A 14,525-nucleotide genomic window follows, 5' to 3' on the forward strand; every position below is an offset into this window, starting at 1 on the left:
AGAGATTTTTGGATTATAGGCCAGTAGTTGTAAATAACTGTTGTAAGGCTTATAATGTCTTGTTTATGCTTTTGATCTGTATCGGAACATGACATCCCGAGGTTTTGATATAAAAGGAAATTATATATTTCTTAAAGAAAGGTTTTGATAAACTTCTATCATGTTTTGTTTTGGGGACCAATTCCGCAACATCTTTTAAAAGGATTTCTCTGATTTTATTTTAAAAGCATAAATTAAATCGGTCTTTTCTGGCCGAGAAATTAGGGAATGTCGCATATCGTGTATTGTATCTTCCTCCCTGTTTCTCTTTATAGTATGTTCTCTATGTTCTAGTGTATTGTATCTACCTCCCTGTTTCTCTTTATAGTATGTTCTCTCTGTTCTAGTGTCTAGTATGTTCTCTCTGTTCTAGTGTAAACTGAACCCCTAAACTATACCTATTATAGTTTACTAGTATGTTTACTTTGAACTGTTATTGATTCGAAGAAAAGACTCATTTATCTACTAAGTTATGATTGTACTTTAAAAACGGAGTTTTATAAACTATAAAGTAACATAACTTTAAAAGAGTTTTTGAAATGTTTTGATCACTCATGAACACATGAGCAATCCTTTAAAATGATGTTTATAACAAAACATTTACACAATTATCATTGTGTTCAACTTGTATTCCCCCCCTTAAAAGCATTTAAAACAGTTAAAAGATTGATTATAGGGGTATGAACTCACCTTATGTGGGTGATTCAATTGTAGATTCGTATAAGGATGAGAAGTTCTACGAATGAAGTCCCGAGACACAAACGAGTCCTAAATGACATGTAATGGCATATATTGGCATGAATTTAGTGTTTAAAAGCAGCTAACATGCAAGGAAACACCCTTAGGGACTAGGAAACACTTGGACTAAGTGTTAGAATCACATGTGATTCATCAAAGGGGTGTATAAGTCCTAACCATGGAGTGTACGGAGATGGGTGTACGGCCATGGAGTGTACGGCCGTACATTCATGGTAAAATATTCACAAGAGGGTGTTTGAACCATGGGGAAGCTTGTGGGTCTAATGCTCATCAAGATTATGAACTAGGTTCTCATTTTGGAGGCCCTTTTGTGGTGTTTTGCGGGGTGTACGGCCATGCAAGGGTGTACGGCCGTACACTCCTTTTGTTCTTGAGTTATGGTCGATTCTAGGGTGTTTAACAAGAGTTCCTAACGTATACTAAGCATAAGGAAAGGATACTTACGTTTTGGAGGCTGGAAGGGGGTTCACAGCCACCAAGAACAAGTGTGTGTTCTTGGTGTTCTTGGTGAAAGTTGAAGATCTAACATAAAAAGATGTTTTCATGGATTAATCAAGAGATGTTTACAACACCAAGGAAGATATCAAGAAGGGTAGAAGAATCAATTACGATTTTGGAGGATTTGGATGAAGAACTTGATGATAGTTGAGAGAGAAATCCGATTTCTAGACTTGGAAGTTGAAGAAATGGCTAGAAATGAAGGGATCCTCTACATATGGGGGAGAGTTCACGTCCATCAAGGGTGTACGGCCGTACACTCCCTTTGATGGAGTGTTCGCCTTGATTGCAACGCGAAGAACTTTAGCTGGCACATCCCTAAACCCATAGCTTGATTGTACTGAGCTTAGAACCCTTAAACAGACTCTAAACAATGCTAACTGATAGCAGAAACGAGTCTGACTCTTGGTTGAATTGAATGGCTGGACTTATGAGGCAAAAAATTTCGGGTTGTCACACTAAAGACCTTTGACATGAGTGACTTAGGAACCTTATCCTACTACCTAGGGATAGAAGTTCACCAAGACAAGGATGGCATCACAATCGGTCAAACATGGTATGCTAAGACGATTCTACAAATAGCAAGAATGGGAGAATGCAACCCGTCACATTACCCAATGGAACCACGACTGAGTTTGACTAAAGATGAAGATGGAGTGCCAGTTAATGCTACCGAGTACCGACGTCTTACTGGAAGTCGTCGCTCATTCACTCGAGACCAGATTTGAGCTACTCAGTTGGAGTAGTAAGCAGATACATGGAGTCACCAAAGGAGAGTCATCTCGAAGCAGTCAAACATATTTTAAAGTACATAAAGGGGACAACCAACTTTGTTTTAGTGTAAAGGGGACCACCTAGTATTTTGTTTATTTTTTAAACCATTTCAGATATTAATTATACTTAACAATAATACACTTACCGACATACATCCATAATAATATACAATGATGGTTTCCATATCTATAATTAAAGATTATGGTTTTTTATCATATAATTTATTTTATATTTTCACTCTATTCAAATTTATATTGCATTGTACAAAATAATGACTTTATCAAATATCTACACATACGCAGATCGAATATTCATAACAATTTATATACTGATTTCCACTAACCATTATATAATTATAGACAAAACTTCCATCTTGTAAATTAGTAAATTTTTTGCAAATCTTTGATTAGTCTTATATATATATATATATATATATATATATATATATATATATATATATATATATATGGGGTAATTACTAATCTAGCCAAATTAAGGAAGTGATTAGCAATTTTTAGCCAAAAATTAGTAAATGTTTAAATATAGCCCACGAAACCGTAGGCTTCTATATTCGTCTACCAATTCGCCAATTAGTAAGCAGATACATGGTGACTCCATGTATCTGCTTACTACTCCAACTGAGTAGCTTAAATCTGGTCTCGAGTGAATGAGCGACGACTTCCAGTAAGACGTCGGTACTCAGTAGCATTAACTGGCACTCCATCTTCATCTTGAGTCAAACTCAGTCGTGGTTCCATTGGGTAATGTGATGGGTTGCATTCTCCCATTCTTGCTATTTGTAGAATCTTTTTAGCATACCCTGTTTGACCGATTGTGATGTCACCCTTGTCTTGGTGAACTTCTATCCCTATGTAGTAGGATAAGGTTCCTAAGTCACTCATATCAAAGGTATTTAGCATCCGCCTCTTAAACTCAGCCACTAGTTCTTCACTTGAACCTGTCACAATCAGATCGTCCACATAGACCCCGGAAATCAAAGACTTGTTTGACTTCTGGAGTTTATACACATCATACTCCTATGGACATCTTTGGAATTCCATATCTTTCAATGTTTTATCAAGTCTATCATTCCAAGCTCTTGGAGCCTGACATAGACCATAGAGAGCGGAGAGCCTTGTTCAACTTGTATACCACGCTCTCTTTTACTGCAATAATAAAACTGGTTGGTTGCGTTACATACACTTCTTCCTATAGAATCCCATTTCAGAAGGCAGATTTTACGTCCTAGTGATGGACTTTCCATCCTTGACTCGCAGCCAAAGCCAACGACGTTCGTATTTTATTTCCAAACGTGCCACTGGTGCGAAAGCTTCATCAAAATCGACACCCTTTTGTTGTACATAACCCTTTGCCACAATTCTTGCCTTGTATTTGGTCATTTTCCCTTCTGCATCCTTCTTCAATTTAAACATCCACTTCAACCCTATTGCCTTATGCCCTTTAGGAAGATGTGTTAGTTTCCATGTATCATTCTTCTCGACCGATTCCAGCTCCTGTTTCATTGCAGTTCTCCACTCTTCATCACTTGAAACTTCTTCATAAGTGGGGGGTTCTTCACCTGCATACATTAGAACTTCTGAATCATCTTGCAAGGCTTGCATTTGTTCGTATATATCGGTCGGGGATCGTGAAACCACGGACCGGTGTGTCGTCGTATGTTGCCTTGTCTACACTAGGGATGTAGATAAGGTATCTGCAAAGGTGCTTGGTGATTCACCCTACTCGTTGCCAGCTTGCGATTGACCGCGTGGACCGCGAGATGTCGGTTTGTAAATGACTTTCACTAGACTGCGAGTTAGGGCTTCCTATCTCCCCTTATACCGGATCGTTCCCCACCACATTTTTTTGGGCCTTCACATTGTACCTTAGCCTAATCCCATTTCTTTTCTTAGAATATAACATCCCTTGATACACAATTTTTTTCCGGTTAGGGCAATACAGATGATTCCCTTTTGTTTCTTCCTCGTTTCCTAGATAAACCATCTTCTCACTTCTACCGCACAACGTTATGAGTTGGGTTGATGGTAGCTTCACGTGAGCAACACAAACAAACACTCTGTAGTGTTCGTGTGTTGGTTTCTTCCCATGTATACCTTCATATGGGGTCATATCCTTGACTCCTTTTATTGGAACTCTGTTGAGTATTTGAACTGCGTGGCGTACGGCTTACCGCCATAATATTTACCATAATATAAATGTATTCGTGATTTTCTACCAAAACAATGACTTTTGATCGGAGGAAAAACTAACCACCTAGTATTTTGTTTATTTTTTAAACCATTTCAGATATTAATTATACTTAACAATAATACACTTACCGACATACATCCATAATAATATACAATGATGGTACATATCTATAATTAAAGATTATGGTTTTTTATCATATAATTTATTTTATTTTTTCACTCTATTCAAATTTATATTGCATTGTACAAAATAATGACTTTATCAAATAACTACACATACGCAGATCGAATATTCATAACAATTTGTATACTGATTTCCACTAACCATTATATAATTATAGACAAAACTTCCATCTTGTAAATTAGTAAATTTTTTGCAAATCTTTGATTAGTCATTAATATATATATATATATATATATATATATATATATATATATATATATATATATATATATATATATATATATATGGGGTAATTACTAATCTAGCCAAATTAAGGAAGTGATTAGCAATTTTTAGCCAAAAATTAGTAAATGTCCAAATATAGCCCACGAAACCGTAGGCTTCTATATTCGTCTACTGTTTCGCCAATTCGTCTACTGTTTCGCCAAAAATTGTTGTCTGCGGCACGCAATAGGGTGCAACAAAGAGGCGAAAGTTCAAATATCGAGAAGGGGCATAGAATTTCCATAGTTCGGGATCGTATGGCGGCACATGAGCTTTTTGTACGTGATTACTTTGCCCCTGACAGTTTGTACGACCTATCAAAATTTGAAGACCGATTTCGTATTACTAGAAATTTATTTTTACGTATAGCTAGAGATTTGGAAAACAATTATGAGTTTTTCCAATTGAGATGGGATGCAAGAGGTAAACATGATTTTAGTACAATACAAAAATACACATCAGCCCTTAGACAAAAATACACATCAAAATTTGAAGACCGATTCCGTATTACTAGAAATTTATATATTCTATTGATTGTTATTTACAGAAAGCAGTTGAGGGATATCTTCAATTCTAGTGTACTTGATGAAACAATTATGCATATATTGAACACATTCATGAGCAATGGGAGACCTCATCACTGGGTGGATTATTTGATGTCCGAGGCAGGCAGTCGCGTCACTAACCTAGATCAACTCATAGAGATGTTGTTCAAAAAAGTGGTGGAGGGATTGATGGAGGACATGAAGTTACATTTTGGTGTTGGTGTTGGTGGTGATGGGAGTTTGGGTGTACCGCTTGCCAAACTTATTTCACGCGTTGCACAGATTAGTCTGCTGCTGCTGGTGTTGGTGTTGGTGGTGATGGGAGTTTGGGAATATAATGTCCTTTATTGTATATATGATTTTTATTTTAATCATTTATATTATGTAACTTGAATTATTACATGTTTGATCCTTATTTTACATATTTATATAAAGTATATATTCATATTTATAACGATAATATGATATTTTTTAATATGAAATAAAACTTATTATTTTTCAAAGAATATTAGTTAGTAGTCTTTTTTATAACTTCTTATTAGTGATTTTTATTTATCGAGCACTTAATATCATTCGACTACATAGTTTTTTTTACCACTTAATATATAGAATGGTCAATATATTTTTAATTTTTCTACACTAACTTATGACTTAAAATAAATGTCATTTCATCAATATTCACCTCCAAATAAAAGACTTTCAGTGGTTTAGCTTATTTAAATAGTTTTTTTATAAATTAACTAACATATCATCATCTATCTAAAATGTTTTAAAAAACAATCTCATTTAATTAGTCAATTTTTAAACATAAATCATATTTTAATACGATCGTACAAAAAAAACTATATTCATTCTTTATTTATATAGGGGTGAGATGTACATGATATGAAATTGTATTGACCACTTAATAATATATATTGACAAGTTGGGTCTAGCATACTTAGTTAACAAGGTGTCTAACAAAGAGATCTTGGATTCTATCTCAAACATATAGTAACCCACTGTTCTAAAAAAGAAAAATTAATTAATTAATTAATTAACTAATAATATATATTGAATTCTCAAAATAAAAATTCATGTAGTCTAATAGTATTAAGGGGTCAATTAAAAAAAACGTCTATAATAATAAGTTATTAAAAAACTTCTAGAATATTATGTTATTTAGCCCATCATACCATAAAAAAACAAAAAAAACAAAAAAAAACAAACAAAAACAAAACAAACGTTTTTATGCTTTCTTTTGAATATATTGAAATAATAAGTTTCAAGTTTTGTTTTCGAAAACAACATTTTAAATCATATCGTGATTTATACATTTTCACTACTTATTAAAAGTATTACTTGATTAAGACTCGAACAAGTAAAACAACATATTTTGTCATTTGTAGTGTTATGAGCCTTATACTTTAATATTTACCATAATATAAATGTATTCGTGATTTTCTACCAAAACAATAACTTTTGATCGGAAGAAAAACTAACCACCTAGTATTTTGTTTATTTTTTAAACCATTTCAAATATTAATTATACTTAACAATCATACACTTACCGACATACATCCATAATAATATACAATGATGGTTTGCATATATATAATTAAAGATTATGGTTTTTTATCATATAATTTATTTTATATTTTCACTCTATTCAAATTTATATTGCATTGTACAAAATAATGATTTATCAAATATCTACACATACACAGATTGAATATTCATAACAATTTATATAGTGATTTCCACTAACCATTATATAATTATAGACAAAACTTCCATCTTGTAAATTAGTAAATTTATTGCAAATCTTTGATTAGTCATTAATATATATATATATATATATATATATATATATATATATATATATATATATATATATATGGTAATTAGTAATCTAGCCAAATTAAGGAAGTGATTAGCTATTTTTAGCCAAAAATTAGTAAATGTCCAAATATAGCCCACGAAACCGTAGGCTTCTATATTCGTCTACTCTTTCGCCAATTCGTCTACTGTTTCGTGTTTTGTATAAAAAAAATCATTTCTAAGAAACAAAACCGTAGGTTTTTTAAAACCTACGGTTTCCTTTCGGTTTAGCTACGGTTTCCCAAATCGTAGCCTACGGTTTGGGAGTAGCCTACAGTTTTGGGAAAAAAATACGTTTTTTTTTAACTCTACTGTTTTGGGGTTTAATCTACTGTTTTGTCAAAAAAGCTACGATTTTGGGTTTAATCTACTGTTTTGGGGTTTAATCTACTGTTTTGGGGATTAATCTACTGTTTTGTCAAAAAAAAATCCGTACGGTTCATACGAAACTGTAGGTGTACAAGTCGACAATGCACAATATGTGCATTGGGCACTTGTACTTTTCGATTTTTTTCGAAAAAAAAACTTAATCTCATATACAAAACATACTTCTAATCATAAACACAGTAAAATTTTGATGAAAAGTAGACAAACATGGTTGTTCTTCGGGTGCTCTATTGAGAGAAATAAAGTAGCCAAACCAACAAAAAAATAGGAAAAAATGACCTAATCTGAAAAATTTTACATTATATACTTTTGGCTAATGGGCCACGAAAAAGTAAACGGGTTCGTGAAACAGTAGCCCATTAGGGGAAAAGAGTAGTCAACTGCGGAAAAGAGTAGTCAACCTATGTTGACTACTCTTTTGTGGACTATTTTTGGCTAAGTGGTTTTTTTTTTTTTTTGCTATTTTTTGATAAGTAATTAAGGATTTTGGCTAAATTTGTATTATTTTCCCATATATATATATATATATATATATATATATATATATATATATTAAAAATGTCTCAATTAACAGTAAAGTTCCTAAGGATTTGACATAAATGGTCCCCTATTTATTTTGGTTTGTTTAATTTTGTCTCTTTTATGGTTGATCTTTATAGTGGGGCATTTTATGTCATTTTCTATAATATTGGTGGACACGTGTTCTTCTGCATTTCTTCACCGCTTTCTGATCCAATCAGATTCCAATTAGTGGTAGTGTTCTGCTCCAGACCACCAGACGACCTTCTCATCGAAATACTCCCAAAGACATATGTTGGTACCAGACCACCAAACGACCTTCTCCACATCTATGCTTAGGCCATGCGGTATGGATTGGGTCAACCTACGCGTAGTGCCTACGTGGCAAGGCCACCTACGCGTGAACACCGCCCCAGGTGTGCGTAGGTGCCTTGTGGCGTGAGGCTGGCTACGGGTGAAGACGCTAGACGTGATTGGTGGAGCATTTTTGACCGTTCCTTTTTCCTTTCTTTGACCGTTACAAACATTAAAATAAAAAAATTTCAAATAAAACTTAACACATATATAAATACATACACAACATATAAACAAACACACTTCCATTTACATCACAAACATATTTCTATTTCATCTTTCAAACACACTTTCAAACATATTTCTTTTTCCTTTCTAGTGGTAGTGTTTTGCTCCCCTTTCTTCTCATTGAAATACTCACAAAGACATCTATTGGTACCAGACCACCAGACGACCTTCTCCACATCTGTGCTTAGGCCATGCGGTATGGATTGGGTCAACCTACGCGTAGTGCCTACGTGGCAAGGCCACCTACGCGTGAACACCGCCCCAGGTGTGCGTAGGTGCCTTGTGGCGTGAGGCTGGCTACGGGTGAAGACACTAGACGTGATTGGTGGAGCATTTTTTACCGTTCCTTTTTCCTTTCTTTGACCGTTACAAACATTAAAGAATAAATAATAAATAAATTCAAATAAAACTTAACACATATATAAATACATACACAACATATAAACAAACACACTTCCATTTACATCACAAAGATATTTCTATTTCATCTTTCAAACACACTTTCAAACATAGCTATGAATAACTTTGCGGATTCGATTTATTCTTCTTCATCCGATGATGATGGTAGCTCTGATGAAGATGACTTGGTGTTGCACACGTTGTTGTCTGCGGCACGCAATAGGGTGCAACAAAGAGGCGAAAGTTCAAATATCGAGAAGAGGCATAGAATTTCCATAGTTCGGGATCGTATGGCGGCACATGAGCTTTTGGTACGTGATTACTTTGCCCCTGACAGTTTGTACGACCTATCAAAATTTGAAGATCGATTCTGTATTAGTAGAAATTTATTTTTACGTATAGCTAGAGATTTGGAAAACAATTATGAGTTTTTCCAATTGAGATGGGATGCAAGAGATAAACGTGGTTTTAGTACAATACAAAAATGCACAACAGCCCTTAGACAATTGGCTTACGGCATAGCCGCAGACGCATCAGATGAGTATCTGAAAATGTCTGAGAGGACTGGGCGAGAATGTACTTATCTTTTTTGTGAGTATGTCATAGAGCTTTATGGTAACATATACTTGCGACATCCAACTAGAAATGATATTGAACAGTTGTATGTCGCACATGAAGCTAAGCATGGCTTACCAGGAATGCTTGGCAGCATTGATTGTACACATTGGGAGTGGGAAAATTGTCCCAATGCATGGCGAGGTCAATTCACACGAGGTGATCATGGCGTGCCGATTATTATACTAGAGGTCGTTGCTTCACATGACCTATGGTTTTGGCATGCATTCTTTGGTATGGCCGGGTCAAACAATGACCTGAATGTGCTTGGAGCCTCTCTGATATTTAATAATATTTTGCAGGGTAAAGCCCCAAACATGTCGTTCGTTGTGAATGAACATCAATATAATTATAGGTATTACCTTGGTGATGGGATATATCCAGAGTACGCTACGTTTGTCAAGTCGTACTCATTTTCGGCCGATGAAAAACGAAAATTGTTCAAGTTAGCACAAGAATCAGCAAGGAAGGATGTGGAACGGGCGTTTGGGGTCCTCAAACAAAAATGGCACATTATCAAACATCCGACACGGTCATGGGATCGGGCGAAATTGACGAAGGTGTTAACTGCTTGTGTTATTTTACATAACATGATAATTGAAGAAGAGGGCAGTGCTATTTTTATGTATAATCTGGAAGATATTCTTAACCTACCTGCAGTAATACAAGTCGGCAACCCTGCATACTTCACACGAATTTTGGAAATACAAAACAGTGAAACACATCACAATTTACGTTATGATTTGACTGAGCATATATGACAAAGGCAATTCCAGCAACACGGTGGCATTGACGACGACGGGGATGACGACGAGGAGGACGACGAGTAATATTTTCTATGTTTTTTTAGTAATTTAGGTTTTAAATGATTATGTTTTTTTAAGTATTGTAGATTTTAAATTTCTGGTTTTTAAATTAATGTAAAATGTTTTTAATTAATATTTATGTTTTTATTTTTGTTTAATAATTATTTTTTAAATTATTCTAATGTAAAAAAAATAAAAAATAAAAAAATAAAAAGAAAAAATGATGTGGAGTATTGACTATTTCTAAGAGTTAGTGGGTTGGTAGTGGAGCCGACATGACGATGAGGTGGCATCACGTACAGAAGAGCATGTACGTGTGTGAGATTAACACCAACTTCCTTCCTCTTGGGATTTGGGCACTTTGATGCAAAATGCCCAAACAAGTCACAGTTGAGGCACTTTATGTGACTTTTGTCTCTTCCTTTTCCTCGACTGTTGTTGGTATGTCGTGATTGTTGGGGATTGCCTCGACCTCCTCTTCCACGATAACCTCCTCGACCTCCCCTCTCACTGTGAGAGGAGCCACGGCCTCTTCCAACTGTACCAGGAGAGCCTTTATTTGATTTTTGACCTACAAGATTCAGATTCAGATTACTATTACTTTTTTGTTTGTGTGTGTGATTCCACTATTGACATCTTGAGCTTTGGTCTGGATATTGGATCTTTAGTTCTTTTAAGAAAAATAATGTTTTGTCTGTTGATCAAATTTGATTTTGATTATCTGCAAAGTTGTTGATAATTGATTTCAAAAAGAGGTTTGATTTTGGTTGGGTATTATTGTAGACGACAGTTTTAGTTAGAGTTTGTTGCAGGGATCATCTTGATGGACAATAATAATAATTAACTATAGCTTGCCTTCATGTGGTTGGAATGAGATATGATATGGTTGGTTAGAAGGGTAGTTTTGAAGCTAACACACTCCAGTCTGTGCTGCTGGTTTGGTTATAATAAATAGAATTAAGTGGCTGATACAAGATCATCAACTCGAATGCATGATGATCTTAAAGTGAAAAATACAACATCAGTGAAACTGATGTTGTATATATTCTATTGATTGTTATTTGCAGAAAGCAGTTGAGGGATATCTTCAATTTTAGTGTACTTGATGAAACAATTATGCATATATTGAACACGTTCATGAGCAATGGGAGACCTCATCACTGGGTGGATTATTTGATGCCCGAAGCAGGCAGTCGCGTCACTAAACTAGATCAACTCATAGAGATGTCGTTGAAAAAAGTGGTGGAGGGATTGATGGAGGACATGAAGTTACATTTTGGTGTTGGTGTTGGTGGTGATGGGAGTTTGGGTGTACCGCTTGCCAAATTTATTCCACGCGTTGCACAGATTAGTCTGTTGCTGCTGTTGTTGGTGTTGGTGGTGATGGGAGTTTGGGAATATAATTACCTTTATTGTATATATGATTTTTATTTTAATCATTTATATTATGTAACTTGAATTATTACATGTTTGATCCTTATTTTACATATTTATATAAAGTATATATTCATATTTATATTGATAATATGATCATATTTTAATATTAAATAAAACGTATTATTTTTCAAAGAATATTAGTTAGTAGTCTTTTTTATAACTTCTTATTAGTGATTTTTATTTATCGAGCACTTAATACCATTCGACTACATAGTTTTTTTTACCACTTAATATGTAGAATGGTCAATATATTTTTAATTTTTCTACACTAACTTATGACTTAAAATAAATGTCATTTCATCAATATTCACCTCCAAATAAAACACTTTCAGTGGTTTAGCTTATTTAAATAGTTTTTTTATAAATTAACTAACATATCATCATCTATCTAAAATGTTTTAAAAAAACAATCTCATTTAATTAGTCAATTTTTAAACATAAATCATATTTTAATACGATCGTACAAAAAAAACTATATTCATTCTTTATTTATATAGGGGTGAGATGTACATGTTATGAAATTGTATTGACCACTTAATAATATATATTGACAAGTTGTGTCTAGCATACTTAGCTAACAAGGTGTCTAACAAAGAGGTCTTGGGTTCTATCTCAAACATATACTAGCCCACTGTTCTAAAAAAGAAAAATTAATTAATTAATTAATTAACTAATAATATATATTGAATTCTCAAAATAAAAAATTCATGTAGTCTAAATAGTATTAAGGGGTCAATTAAAAAAACGTCTATAATAATAAGTTATAAAAAAACTTCTAGAATATTCTATTATTTAGCCCTATCATACCAAAAAAAACAAAAAAACAAACAAAAACAAAACGTGTTTATGCTTTGCGTTGAATATATAGAAATAATAAGTTTCAAGTTTTGTTTTCGAAAACAACATTTTAAATCATATCGTGATTTATACATTTTCACTACTTATTAAAAGTATTACTTGATTAAGACTCGAACAAGTAAAGCAACATATTTTGTCATTTGTAGTGTTATGAGCCTTATACTTTAATATTTACCATAATATAAATGTATTCATGATTTTCTACCAAAACAATAACTTTTGATCGGAGGAAAAACTAACCACCTAGACCTAGTATTTTGTTTATTTTTTAAACCATTTCAGATATTAATTATACTTAACAATCATACACTTACCGACATACATCCATAATAATATACAATGATGGTTTGCATATCTATAATTAAAGATTATGGTTTTTTATCATATAATTTATTTTATATTTTCACTCTATTCAAATTTATATTGCATTGTACAAAATAATGATTTATCAAATATCTACACATACACAGATCGAATATTCATAACAATTTATATACTGATTTCCACTAACCATTATATAATTATAGACAAAACTTTCATCTTGTAAATTAGTAAATTTTTTGCAAATCTTTGATTAGTCATTAATATATATATATATATATATATATATATATATATATATATATATATATATATATATATATATATGGTAATTAGTAATCTAGCCAAATTAAGGAAGTGATTAGCAATTTTTAGCCAAAAATTAGTAAATGTCCAAATATAGCCCACGAAACCGTAGGCTTCTATATTCGTCTACTGTTTCGTCCATTCGTCTACTGTTTCACGTTTTGTATAAAAAAGTTACATTTCTAAGAAACAAAACCGTAGGTTTTTTAAAACCTACGGTTTCCTCTCGGTTTAGCTACGGTTTCCCAAACCGTAGCCTACGGTTTTGGGAAAAAAATACGTTTTTTTTAAGTCTACTTTTTGGGGTTTAATCTACTGTTTTGTCAAAAAAGCTACGGTTTTGGGGTTTAATCTACAGTTTTGGGGTTTAATCTATTGTTTTTGGGATTAATCTACTGTTTTGTCAAAAAAAAAATTCGTACGGTTCATACAAAACTGTAGGTGTACAAGTCGACACTGCACAATTTGTGCATTGGGCACTTGTACACCGTAGGTTTCGTATGAAACCTACGGTTATATATTTTTTTTTCGATTTTTTTCAAAAAAAAACTTAATCCCATATACAAAACATACTCCTAATCACAAACACAGTAAAATTTTGATGAAAAGTAGACAAACCTGGTTGTTCTTCGGGTGCTCTATTGAGAGAAATAAAGTAGCCAAACCAACAAAAAATTAGGAAAAAATGACCTAATCTGAAAAATTTTACATTATATACTTTTGGCTAATGGGCCACGAAAAAGTAAACGGGCCCGTGAAACAGTAGCCCATTAGGGGAAAAGAGTAGTCAACTCCGGAAAAGAGTAGTCAACCTACGTTGACTACTCTTTTGTGGGCTATTTTTGGCTAAGTGGTTTTTTTTTGCTATTTTTTGATAAGTAATTAAGGATTTTGGCTAGATTTGTATTTTCCCGTATATATATATATATATATATATATATATATATATATATATATATATATATATATATATATATATATTAAAAATGTCTCAATTAACAGTAAAGTTCCTAAGGATTTGACATAAATGGTCCCCTGTTTATTTTTGTTTGTTTAATTTTGTCTCTTTTATGGTTGATCTTTATAGTGGGGCATTTTATGTCATTTTCTATAATATTGGTGGAAACGTTTTCTTCTGCATTTCTTCACCGCTTTTTGCATT

Source organism: Lactuca virosa, chromosome 3 (genome assembly GCF_052849685.1).
Source record: "Lactuca virosa cultivar CGN04683 chromosome 3, Lactuca_virosa_CGN04683_v6, whole genome shotgun sequence".
In the NCBI taxonomy this organism is placed as follows: Eukaryota; Viridiplantae; Streptophyta; class Magnoliopsida; order Asterales; family Asteraceae; genus Lactuca; species Lactuca virosa.